Source organism: Oncorhynchus nerka, linkage group LG7 (genome assembly GCF_034236695.1).
Source record: "Oncorhynchus nerka isolate Pitt River linkage group LG7, Oner_Uvic_2.0, whole genome shotgun sequence".
NCBI lineage: Eukaryota > Metazoa > Chordata > Actinopteri > Salmoniformes > Salmonidae > Oncorhynchus > Oncorhynchus nerka.
This window is the reverse complement of record NC_088402.1, coordinates 58,415,047-58,428,846: the sequence shown is the minus strand read 5'-3', so window position 1 is coordinate 58,428,846 and position 13,800 is coordinate 58,415,047.

Here is a 13,800-nt window from a genome sequence, read left to right as displayed (position 1 = left end):
ACAGAGACAGAGAGAGATAGGGAGACACTTATCTACTGTTTGAGCAGAGGTTTCCTGTAGTCTGTCAACACTGTCAACAAACAGACAAACAGATGCCATCTGGATGCATTGTGGTGAATGGCAGAGAGACACCACAGCTAGGTTGCTGAATGTGCACTTCAGAATTCCCAACAAACACACGTGCACACTCAAATACGCAAATTAACACACACCCCAAGGAAAACACACACGCACTTTTTATAATTTCATAAAGTTTGTTGAAGATTAGACCACAAAGAAAGCCAAGCAAAGCACTTAGAAGCACACACTGAGTAATTAAATCTAAATGTGGATGAGTGTCAACAAGGAATTGTAGAGGAAGTAGATAATCAACTGCCCTGGAGGAAGACCAATTATGGGCTACATCTGCACCGCCACACCTCAACTGATAGGGATATAGATACTGTACTACTCTCAGATCCGAGCGTGGAGTCTAGAGACAACATACCATACCACCACGCAGCATCCCCACTCCAACCACAGACAGATGCTATTAGTAATGTCTCTATTATCTTTGGACAGCATGTGAGGTAACAGGAGTCCTGCAATTACTGGTTCTCTATCTGTCTTGAAAGATACCAACAATAGGTGATTCACTGTCACTTTGTTTGCAACATAAACATGAGCTATGTGTCTATTAGTATTCACAAACCTGATGATATTAATATAAACCTGGCATGGGCATTTTTCCCCACAACAAAGTACTTTTCACTAATTTGAATCTACCTCAGCTACTTATATGTGACATATGATGGCCTTACAGGTCTTATATCATACAGTAAAACCTCTTTTACTTCAAATGTCACATGCTGGGTGCATTTATTTTCTGTTGAGTTTAGTCTAGCAGTGACTAATAAAGGGGGACGTTTCATTGCCCTTTAGAAAGCCTTCCAGACATCTCTATTCATCTGCCCCCTGTGACAGAGTCCCGGCTGTACTCGCAGAGTGGCCAGGATTTACCGGCCATTTTATTTTATGGACGCCATTCATTCCCAGTTAGCTCTTTGGCAGATAGCAGGCCGAGTCAATTAGGAAATGAGTCCATCGGGACCGCTCAAGTCTCCCACGCCACCAGAGATGAACGGCAAATCAAATCTGATTTGGACTGATTTGGTTCACTGCAGTTAGAAATCCAAATCAAATCAAAGTTTATTGGTCACATACACATATGTAGCAGATGGTATTGCGGATGTAGCGAAATGCTTGTGTTCCTAGATCCAACAGTGCAGTAGTATCTAACAGTTCACAACAATACACACTAATCTAAAAGTAAATAATGGAATTAAGAAATATATATATATTACATTTAGCAATGTTGGAGTGGCATTGACTAAAACACAGTAGAATAGAATACAGTATATACATATGAGATGAGTAACGCAGTATGTACAAATTATTTTAACATTATTAAAGTGACTAGTGTTTCATTATTAAAGTGGCCATTGATTCCAAGTCTATTTAGGGCAGCAGCCTCTAAGGGGCACAGTTACGTAACCGGGTGGAAGCCAGCTAGTGATGGCTATTTAACAGTCTGATGGCCTTGGGAAAGAAGCTATTTTTCAGTCTCTCGGTCCCAGCTTTGATGCACCTGTACTGACCTCACCTTCTGGATGTTAGCGGGGTGAACAGGCAGTGGCTCGGATGGTTGTTGTCCTTGATGATATTTTTGGCCTTCCTCTGACATCGGGTGCTGTAGGTGTCCTGGAGGGCAGGTAGTTTTCCCCCGGTGATGCGTTGGGAAGACACACCACCCTCTGGAGAGCCCTGCAGTTGCGGGAGGTGCAGTTGCCATACCAGGTGGTGATACAGCCCGACAGGATGCTCTCAGTTGTGCATCTGTAAAAGTTTGTGAGGTTTTAGGGGCCAAGACAATTTTCTTCAGTTTCCTGAGGTTGAAGAGTCGCTGTAGCACCTTCTTCACCATACTGTCTGTGTCAGTAATGTGTACGCCGAGGAACTTGAACCTTTCCACCTTCTCCATTGTGGTCCCGTTGATGTGGATAGGGGCGTGCTCCCTCTGCTGTTTTCTGAAGTCCACGATCAGCTCCTTTGTTTTGTTGACGTTGAGTGAGAGGTTATTTTCATGGCACCACTCTCTCAGGGACCTCACCTCCTCCCTGTAGGCTGTCTCATCATTGTCGGTAATCAGGCCTACTAATGTTGTGTCGTCTGCAAACTTGATGATTGAGTTGCCACCAATCATGGGTGAACAGGGAGAACAGGAGGGGGCTGAACATGCATCCTTGTGGAGCCCCTATGTTGAGGATCAGCGAAGTGGAAGTGTTGTTTCCTACCTTCACCACCTGGGTGTGGCCCATCTGAAAGTCCAGGACCCAGTTGCAAAGGGCAGGGTTCAGACCCCCGAGCTTAATGATGAGCTTGGAGGGTACTATAGTCAGTGAACAGCATTCTTACATAGGTATTCCTCTTGTCCAGATGGGATAGGGCGGTGTGCAGTTCGATTGCATTGTCTGTGGATCTATTGGGGTGGTGAACAAATTGAAGTGGGTATAGGGTGTCAGGTAAGGTAGAGGTGTTATGATCCTTGAATAGTCTCTCAAAGCACTTCATGATGACAAGAGGTGAGTGCTACGGGGCGATAGTCATTTAGTTCAGTTACCTTTGCTTTCTTGGGTACAGGAATAATGGTGGACATCTTGAAGCAAGTGGGGACAGCAGACTCGGATATGGAGAGATTGAATACGTCCGTAACCACTCCAGCCAGCTGGTCTGCGCATGCTCTGAGGCCGCCTGGGCCGGCAGCCTTGCGAGGGTTAACACGCTTAAATGTCTTACTCACGTCGGCCACAGAGAAGGAGAGCCCACAATCCTTGGTAGCTGGCTGCATCGGTTGCACTGTGTTATCCTCAAAGTGGGCGAAGAAGGTGTTTAGCCTGTCCTGTGTCCACGACGTGGTTGGTTTTCCCTTTGTAGTCTGTGATTGTCTGTAGACACTGCCACATACGTCTCATGTCTGAGCTGTTGAATTGCGACTCCACTTTGTCTCTGTACTGACATTTCTGCCTGTTTGATTGCCTAACAGAGGGAATAACTGGACTGTTTGTATTTGGCCATATTCCCAGTCACCTTGCCATGGTTAAATGCTCTTTCAGTTTTGCACGAATGATACCATCTATCCACGGTTTCTGGTTTGGGTAGGTTTTAATAGTCACAGTGGGTACAACATCTCCTATATACTTCCTGATGAACTCAGTCCCCATATCTGTGTATTCGTCGATATTATTCTCAGAGGCTACCCTGAATATATCCCAGTCCGCGTGATCAAAACAATCTTGAGGCATGGATTCCGATTGGTCAGACCAGCGTTGAATAGACCTTAGCACAGGTCAGATGAACTCATGGCTACCATTTTAATGTCTCTGCGTGAAGTTTAAAAACGTTGCTAACTAGCGTTAGCTCAATAACTGGAAGTCTATGGTAACTGCTTAGCGTGCTAGTAGATACCATAGGCTTCCAGTCATTGGCTCGCAAAACTACCTCTAACTTCCTTCATACTGGATACAGAGACATAAAAATGGTATCCATGAGTTCATCTGACTCTGGGGAAGAAGATAACAATCAGGAAGCATCCCTTTAAAGCCCTCTCCACACAAAAACAAATCATGACGAGACTGATTTCTTCTAAAGTTACGCAGGCCCAACAATAAGATATATAAGTAATTGCTAATGGAAACAAATAAAATAACGGGGCTAGACATTGCATCTTTATCTGACCATTGACGACCATTCGCCTCTGTGCGAGTCTTACCCTGGACTCTTTTGATGTAAAGAGTGGATGTAAGTAGATTTCTCACTTCCATAAACATAAGCTAGCCTCTGATTCCCTGGCCCCTCTTAATCATGCATTAGCATTAGCATTTGATCCCATACATCTGTCCGCAGGTAGGAATAGGTAATCAATAGGAGGTGGAGTACAGTACTGTTTGGGCCCACCAAGACTTCCTCTCCTGAGTCAGAAGCTTGGGCGATGGGCCAGAGGGAGAGAAGCAAGCACTACAACAGGAAACCAGTCTTCACTGCATCATCATTTGTCAGGTCCTCCTCTACCACTGTTGGCCGCTTGCTTCAAAATGGCCGCCCAACTGCATTAGCTAATAGCAGACACAAGGTTGTTGCTGCGTCAGTGTGTTCTGCTGATTCATTTGATTGATTGGCGTGTTGACTCAGTCCTGCAGAGCACTTTGTTCGTGTTTATATATTATCATTCAGACAGACCGTAGTCGTGTCCAGTGGGATGAAACATTATAGACCGTTCAGTAGAAATAAAGTATGCTATTATGAATCCCTATTTATGTAGAATAGGGAATCATATCAGCTATATACATAACATTTCTACATACAATGTTTTGAAACAATGGGCCTTCCTTGCTGTGACCCTTAGTCGAAATGCGTATGTCTGCATTCAACTTACATTTGGGGTAATAAAATGTACTGTTGTGCAATATTGGGAGGAGAAAATAGGGAAAGTACGCTATCCAGTTTTGTGTCTGTGTAGAGGGAGGCACAATGCCAAGTATCGACAAGGGGTGGGCAGTTTGGGGGGAGTTATAGAAGGGGATGTTGGGATATTGCCAGGTAGAGGAAGAGAGACGCCTCCAACATCAGGAACCAGATGTCGAAACGCATACTTTCACAGGAACATGTCATGTCTTATCACTTGGTTTCCATGACCAAGTCCATCCATGATCCATTCAGAATTATAGAGTTAAAGGGTGGTCACCTTTTCTACCGCTGCATACTTCCCCCATTTCTGGGACGAATGGCATGTTTGGTGTAAAAACATTTTAAGAAGCATCAGAACAGAATAAACAACAGGAAAACAAATACAGGCAGTGGAGCAGGAATCAAAGTCCTGTCTGTCACTCAGTGAAGGATGCCGGCTGCCTGTTGGGACTCGTACCGGCACAGTGTGCGTGTGCGCATGTGTGTGTGTGCATATGTGTGAGTGGCAAGTAGCCTAGTGGTTAAGAGCATTGGGTCAGTACCTGAAAGTTTGAATCCCTGAGACAACTTGGTAAGAAATATGCCGATGTGCCCTCGAGCAAGGCACTTAACCCCAATTGCTCCTGTAAGTCGCTCTGGATAAGAGCATCTGCTAAATGACTCAAATGTAGTATGTGTGGGTTCCTGGATGCAAGTGTGTGTGTTTCTCCCACCCCACATGAAAAAATACTTATAGTATCAAGTATTTACTGTTGACTATAGTAGAAATACTGTAGTAAAATAACTGTAGTATTTACTATAGCAATTAATGTCGTGTTTTTGTGGATTGTAAAATATGTATTATTTACTGTAGTGTTATTGTGGACTGTACTATACTGTAGTATTTACTATAATGTTTGTGTTTTATTATCTTTGACATAGAAGTGGAAAACTAATGGAGAAATACTAAAAGAGCACATTTTCCTTGTAGGTAAGTAGGACTGGGGTCTGAACAGATGGTTCAGTGCTTGCTTCTGCTCTTTTCAATAACCTGTAGGGAACACAATATATGATCTACACTTGGCATGTAGGTTTCTCACTTATGGGTGGTACAAATTGAGATACATGTGAGGGTAATTTGCAGGGTATATGCAATTAAATACTGTAGTATTTGCTATAATTTTGAGGACTGTTGTGTTTTTGCAGACATTACTATAGTATTTCCTAGTGCTTTTTGGGGGGGTAATACTGTAGTATTTACAATAGTATTCTACAGTATACTGTGACATTCTATACTTATTACTACACATGATCGAGGGATCCTACTGTGTGTAATATAGTATTCCACAGTATACAGTTTACTATAGAAACATTTAGTAGGTACTGTAGTATTCTATACTGTAGTCATTTTTAATGTGGGAGACATTAAAAGCACATCCACGAGTGAAAGATGAGTGGAGTGGGGAAGATGCCTGCAGTGTCTCGATGCTTCGTCAGTGAAATACTGCACAGTATGTCTGGCTGGCAAAAGCCTAGTCTATGCAGCTTTCCTTCTCTAACTTCTGACCTCTGACCGGCAGTGTCCACCGTCTGGACCGGCCAGCTCCAGTGTTTTTTTGTGTTGCAGAGGTGAGTTTTTTGTGATGAGGTAGCCCATCAAAGAGACTTGTGTCTTACATCAGTCCATCCCCAAACGACCAACTCTCACTGTCACATTGCAACACATGGCAAAGAAAGAGTGAGGGCCAGCCACGCCCCTTCCTATTATCAACCCCTAACAGGACATTTCCTCAAGAGTAGCCTTGAGAGTATGGTTGTGTTCCCCTGCTCAGACGTTGCTGATGCATGCCAGATCTTACAACGCCTGGCTAGCACAGGAAGCTGATGAGGGAAACACATCATATGTTATAGCAATCTGGCGCCCGACTACACAGTCGATGACATGGCACACAATCATTGATTGATGCATGCAACGTCTGAGCAGGGGAATGTGACCAAAAGCTACTGCTCTCTGGGGTTATGGAGTGTAGATCATGTTTGATTATGGCTCTGTTTACACAGGAGCCCAATTCTGATATTTTGCCCAGTAATTGGCAAAGTATCAGAATTGGGCTGCCTGTGTAAACACAGCCTATGTGGTCGTGCAGTCGAAACTAAATGCACTCTAAATTCCCATTTCCGAACAGCATTGAGAAACTCTGCGGTGCCTTGAATGTTTTTCTCTGTGTGTCCTCGTGATACCCTTGTTACACCCTCCTAAAATCATTAACTGTCAGGGGCAGACTGGGATCAGAAATCAGTCCAGGAATTTCTAATACACCGGCCCACTTTTTCCCACGAGGCCCATACACTGGCCCATTTTCCCCTTTTATCAACCAGATAATGATCATTTGGCACGAAAAAAAAAACAAGTTAGACAGCCCCATCTCAGCTACAAATGGTCAAGACATCTCGAGTTGACTATTATAATGAAGAGTGCTCACAATATGTTTTGCTCTGACATGCATTTCTATCTAGCCATTGAAAGCTCTCTTTAATGGTAAACAAATCCACAAAGAAACACGTAATATGGCAATTGTTTTATCAGAAAATGCATCATATCTAAACTCATCCTGTCTTAGCAAGGTCAGATGGTGACAGGTGTCCCTGCAGGGTCAGACAGTCTACGGAGCTCAGGTGAACTTTACAGTATATTAACAATATCAGTGAATGATACAACATTCCATCTTGAGTTGATGGGTAGCTTCAGGACAGCAGCTTATTAACCGTAAAGCTACAGTCTTGGATCTGGGAATAATGGTCATTTCAATTATTGAACCATTGATTCTATTCTTGTATAAATTTAGACCAAGGTAATTCTTTGTCATGCCTCATCTGAGCAGGATTTTTTTTTAACAGAATTTTTGCTGATACATCACTCTGTGCAGCAAACACTGGACAAGAAAGAAGCTTCAAAGACTGAATCAAATGTTATTTTTATTTAATTTTAAATAAAATTTGATCCAATTGTTAGTAGCTACTATCTTGTCTCATCGCTACAACTCCCATACGGGCTTCTTAACACAGCGCACATCCAACCCAGAAGCCAGCCGCACCAATGTGTCGGAGGAAACACCGTGTACCTGACAACCTTGGTTAGCACGCACTGCGCCCGGCCCGCCACAGGAGTCGCTGGTGCACGATGAGACAAGGATATCCCTACCAGCCAAACCCTCCCTAACCCGGACGACGCTAGGCCAATTGTGCGTCGCCCCACAGACCTCCCGGTCGCAGCCGGTTGCGACAGAGCCTGGGCACGAACCCGAGTCTCTGGTGGCACAGCTGGTGCCCTTAACCACTGCGCCACCCGGGAGGCCCTTGACTGAATCTATTTTAAGGCAGTCTGACAAAACTCTAAAGTTGATTTCCACACTGTATCAAGGGTTGAAAGAGACCTTTCCCGATGACATAAAACATGTAAAACAAAAATATGAGGAAGACCTAGGAGATGCTATTGATGATGATGAATGGATACAGATACTATGATGAAAATTACAGGCCTCTCTCATATTTTTAAGTGGGAGAACATGCACAATTGGTGGCTGACTAAATACTTTTTTGCCCTGCTGTATATACAAAAGTATGAGTACTCGGCATTCAGGCACACCTGCATTAGGCTTTCAGCCACACCCGTTGCTAACAGGTGTATAAAATCGGGCACACAGCCATGCAATCTCCCTAGACAAACATTAGCAGTAGAATGGCCTTACTGAAGAGTTCAGTGACTTTCAACGTGGCACCATCATAGGATGCCACCTTTCCAGCAATTCAGTTCGTCAAATTTCTGCCCTGTTAGAATTGCCCCAGTCAATTGTAAGTCCTGTTATTGTGAAGTGGAAACAAAGGCTCAGCCATGAAGTGGTAGGCCACACAAGCTCACAGAACGTGACCGCTGAGTGCTCCATTGGACTCTGGAGCAGTGGAAACACGTTCCCTGGAGTGATGAATCACGCTTCACCATCTGGCAGTCTGATGAACAAATCTGGGTTTGACGAACGCCAGGAGAACGCTACCTGCCCCAATGCATAGTTCAAACAGTAAAGTTTGGTTGAGCAGGAATAATGGTCTGGGGCTGTTTTTATTTGTTTGGGCTAGACCCCTTAGTTCCAATGAAGGGAAATCTTAACGCTACAGCATAAAATTACATTCTAGACGATTCTGCGCTTCCAATTTTGTGGCAACAAGCCACAAAAATGGCGCCGAAAGAGAGGGCTGCCTCGCTTCTAGTCCTTAGGAAACGTTGCAGTATTTTTTATTTTTTTATGTATAATTTCTTACATTGTTAGCCCAGGAAATCTTAAGTGTTATTACATACAGCTGGGAAGAACTATTGGATATCAGAGCGGCGTCAACTTACCAGCACTACGACCAGGAATACGACTTTCCTGAAGTGGACCCTTTCTCCGTGCCACCCAGGGCATTTGAACTTATTCCAGAAGCCGACCCAAAACAATGCCGCTGGAGAAGAGGGAGCCAGAGCGGTCCTCTAGTCAGACATCGGAGGCGCACACACCACCCACCGCTTCCGAGTATATGACTTGCTAATGTCCAGTAACCCTAGATAGAAAAAAGTTGTCGAAATCAGGGCAAGGTTTGCTTTCCAGAGAGACATCACGGATTGTAACATACTCTATTTCACTGAAACATGGCTCTCTCGGGATATGCTGTCTGAGTCGGTACAACCACCTGGATTCTCAGTGTATCACGCCGACAGGAATAAACATCTCTTCGGGAAGAAGAAGAGCGGGGGTGTATGTTTCATGATTAACAACTCATGGTGTAATTGTAATAACATACAGGGACTCAAGTCCTCTTGTTCCCCTGACTTAGAATTTCTCACAATCAAATGCCGACCGTATTATCTCCCAAGAGAATTCTCTTCAGTTATTGTCACAGCCGTGTATATCCCCCTTCAAGCCGATACCACGATGACCCTCAAGAAACTTCACTGGACTTCATGCAAACTGTAAACCATGTGTCCAGAGGCTGCATTTTTTTGTAGCTGGGGATTTTAACAAAGGAAATTTGAGAAAAGGCTGCCTAAATGTTATCAACATATTGACTGTAGCACTCGAGCTGGAAAACCATTGGACCATTGTTACTCTAACTTCCGTGATGCATACAAGGCCCTTCCTCACCCTCCTTTCAGCAAATCTGTCCACAAATCCATTTAGCTCCTCCCTTCCTATAGGCAGAAACTCAAACAGGAAGTACCTGTGCTAAGGACTATTCAACACTGGTCAGACCAATCAGAATCCACGCTTCAAGATTGTTTTGATCACGCAGACTGGGATATGTTCCGGGTAGCCTCTAAGAATAACATAAACGTATATGTTGATTCGGTGAGTGAGTTTGTAAGGAAGTGTATGGGAGATGTGGTACCCACTGTGACTATTTAAAACCTACCCTAACCAGAAACCATGGATAGATGACAGCATTCGCGTAAAACTGAAACGGCGTACCACCGCATTTAACCATGGCAAGGCGACTGGGAATATGGCAGAATACAAACAGAGTAGTCATTCTCTCCATAAGGCAATCAAACAAGCAAAATGTCAGTACAGAGACAAAGTGGAGTCGCAATTGAACGGATCAGACACAAGACGTACACTTGTTCTGAGAAATTAAGGCTATTCCATGTGAGAAATTGAAAGAAAACTGAAGATCTCATACAACGCTGTGTACTACTCCCTTCACAGAACAACACAAACTGTCTCTAACCAGAATAGAAAGAGGAGTGGGAGCCCCGATGCACAACTGAGCAAGAGGACAAATACATTAGTGTGTCTAGTTTGAGAAACAGACACCTTACAAGTCCTCAACTGGCAGCTTCATTAAATAGTATCCTCAAAACACCAGTCTTAACGTCAACAGTGAAGAGGCGACTCCGGGATGCTGATCTTCTAGGCAGAGTTGCAAAGAAAAAGCAGGGAGAAGAGATAATCTGTAGACATGCTGAGATAAAAGAACATACTCTTGACAGAATTCAGCCAGCCTTCACAAGAACATAACATATGCAAATATGTCCCCTTTTGTGTTTAACACCTCAGGCAGAATAATACAATTTCTGTGTGAATGAGATTAAGTTTCACTTGCATATAGTATGTTCTATGGATGGTCTTTAACTGCAGTAATTTATGTCTGTGATTATATGAACATGACAGGGCATTCTAACATACACTACATGGCCAAAAGTATGTGGATACCTGCTCGTCGAACATCTCATTCCAAAATTATCGTGGACTTCAGGAAACAGCTGAGGGAGTACCCCCCTATCCACATTGACGGGACAGCAGCGGAGAAGGTGGAAAGTTTCACTGACAAACTGAAAAGATCCACCCACACAGACAGTGCCTCTTCAACCTCAGGAGGCTGAAGAAATTTGGCTTGTCACCTAAAACCCTCACAAACTTTTACAGATGCACAATTGAGAGCATCCTGTTGGGCTGTATCACCCACAACTGCAATGTTCTCCAGAGGGTGGTGCGGTCTGCCCAAAGCTTCAAACTGCCTGCCCTCCAGGAGCAAACTACCTGCCCTCTGTAGTATCTGGGATCTACATCTGTTTATATTAGTTACTGTGCTGTTACTAAGCAGCAATGCATTACGGCAGTGTTACGTTACTACACCTAATAGGAAATGCACATGCGCACTGGGGTGCCGGGAACTGTAGAGCACGAGGGGTTTTGACTAAACGAAAACTAACTGTACTCCCGTCTCCTGCCTGGTCATTTTTCCACAACACAAATATTACACCCTCCAGGACACCTGCAGCACCCGATGGCACAGGAAGGTCAAAAAGATCAATAAAGACAACATCCACCCGAGCCACTGCCTGTTCACCCCACTATCATCCAGAAGGCAAGTTCAGTACAGGTGCATCAAAGCTGGGACCGAGAGACTGAAAAACAGCTTATATCTTAAGGCCATCAGACTGTTAAACAGCCATCACTAGCACAGAGAGGCTGCTGCCTACATACAGACTTGAAATCATTGGCCACTTTAATAAATGAAACACTAGTCACTTTAATAATGCCACTTTATAATGTTTACATATCTTGCATTACTCATCTCATATGTATTCATTGTATTCTATATTATCTATTGCATCTTAGCCTATGCCGCTCTGACATTGTTCATCCATATATTTATATTTATATATTTTTATTCCATTTCTTTACTTAGATTTATGTGTATTAGGTATTTGTTGTGGAATTGTTCGATATTACTTGTTAGATATTGCTGCACTGTCGGAACTAGAAGCACAAGCATTTCACTACACTCACAATACCATCTGCTAACCATGTGTATGTGACCAATAAAATTTGATTTGATTTCTTGTTTCAGCTTGACAATGCCCCCTGTGCACAAAGCCAGGTCCATACAGAAATGGTTTGTCGAGATCGGTGTGGAAGAACTTGACTGGCCTGTACAGAGCCCTGATCTCAACCACAGCCAATGTTCCAGTGTATAAATGTACAGAAGAGTGGAGGCTGTTATTGCGGCAAAGGGGAGATCAACTCCATATTAATGCCCATGATTTTGTAATGAGATGTTCGATGAGCAGGTGTTCACATACTTTTGGCCATGTAGTGTATGTTAGAATGCCCTGTCATGTTCATATAATCTCAGACATAAATTACTGCAGTTAAAGACCATCCATAGAACGTACTATATGCCAGTGAAAATGAATATCATGCACAAAGAAATTGTATTATTCTGCCCGAGGTGTAAAACACAAAAGGGGACATATTTGCATATGTTATGTTCTTGTGAAGGCTGGCTGAATTCTGTCAAGAGTATGTTCTTTTATCTCAGCATGTCTACAGATTATCTCCTCTCCCTGTTTTTGTTTGCTTGGAAATGTTGATACTAGAGACTAGAGATACTAGAGTATCAGAAGAAACTGTGTAACCTAACATTTATAGGGGCTAAGAAATGCATTGTCATTAATTGGAAGGTTGATTATCCTCCCACCATGGATGGAAGAAATGTAAAACTATATATCAATAGATTAAAGGTATACTGTGCAACTTTCATTTACATTACATTTACATTTAAGTCATTTAGCAGACGCTCTTATCCAGAGTGACTTACAAATTGGTGTGTTCACCTTATGACATCCAGTGGAACAGCCACTTTACAATAGTGCATCTAAATCTTTTAAGGGGGGGGGTGAGAAGGATTACTTTATCCTATCCTAGGTATTCCTTAAAGAGGTGGGGTTTCAGGTGTCTCCGGAAGGTGGTGATTGACTCCGCTGTCCTGGCGTCGTGAGGGAGTTTGTTCCACCATTGGGGGGCCAGAGCAGCGAACAGTTTTGACTGGGCTGAGCGGGAACTGTACTTCCTCAGTGGTAGGGAGGCGAGCAGGCCAGAGGTGGATGAACGCAGTGCCCTTGTTTGGGTGTAGGGCCTGATCAGAGCCTGGAGGTACTGAGGTGCCGTTCCCCTCACAGCTCCGTAGGCAAGCACCATGGTCTTGTAGCGGATGCGAGCTTCAACTGGAAGCCAGTGGAGGGAGCGGAGGAGCGGGGTGACGTGAGAGAACTTGGGAAGGTTGAACACCAGACGGGCTGCGGCGTTCTGGATGAGTTGTAGGGGTTTAATGGCACAGGCAGGGAGCCCAGCCAACAGCGAGTTGCAGTAATCCAGACGGGAGATGACAAGTGCCTGGATTAGGACTTTCAAAAGGTCTGTCTGCCTTGTCAGAGGAGATACCTATTTAGGCAATCCTAAACTGCTGGTCTAATCAGTCCTGGCCCTGGGAGTCTGCCATACTGTTGGTTGTCACTCTGGCCTTGACCTGACGCACCTGGAACCAATAATGAATGTTTCACTAAGATCCTAAAGCTGAGTGGGTTGTGTTTGGTTTGTGGGTGCAGGGTTGTGGACCCCTAGGGACAGGACTGTTTGACCCAGTTATATTGTGTGCAAGTAAAAATAGCTCTACCGTACTATTAGTCCTATGATATTAATTATATGTAGGATGTACTGTTTCTGTGTGTTAATGTGTAGGTGTATGTGTGTTTCTATTTAACTTTTGTTTTCCAAACCTTTCCCTTGAGACATAAAAAAAAAAATCTGGGAATGAGGTTGTGTTGGGGAGAAAGTTGAGTTATTGACTAGACTGGTGGGGGTCGGGCGTGCCGGCGGCTCGGGTTGGCTGGGCGGTTAAGTCTTTGTTAAGTCTTTGTTAAGTCTTTGTTAAGTCTTTGTACTTTATTTATAAGAGTTGTTCATTTGTCAGGCTATTGGTTAAAGGTGCAACACAAGATAA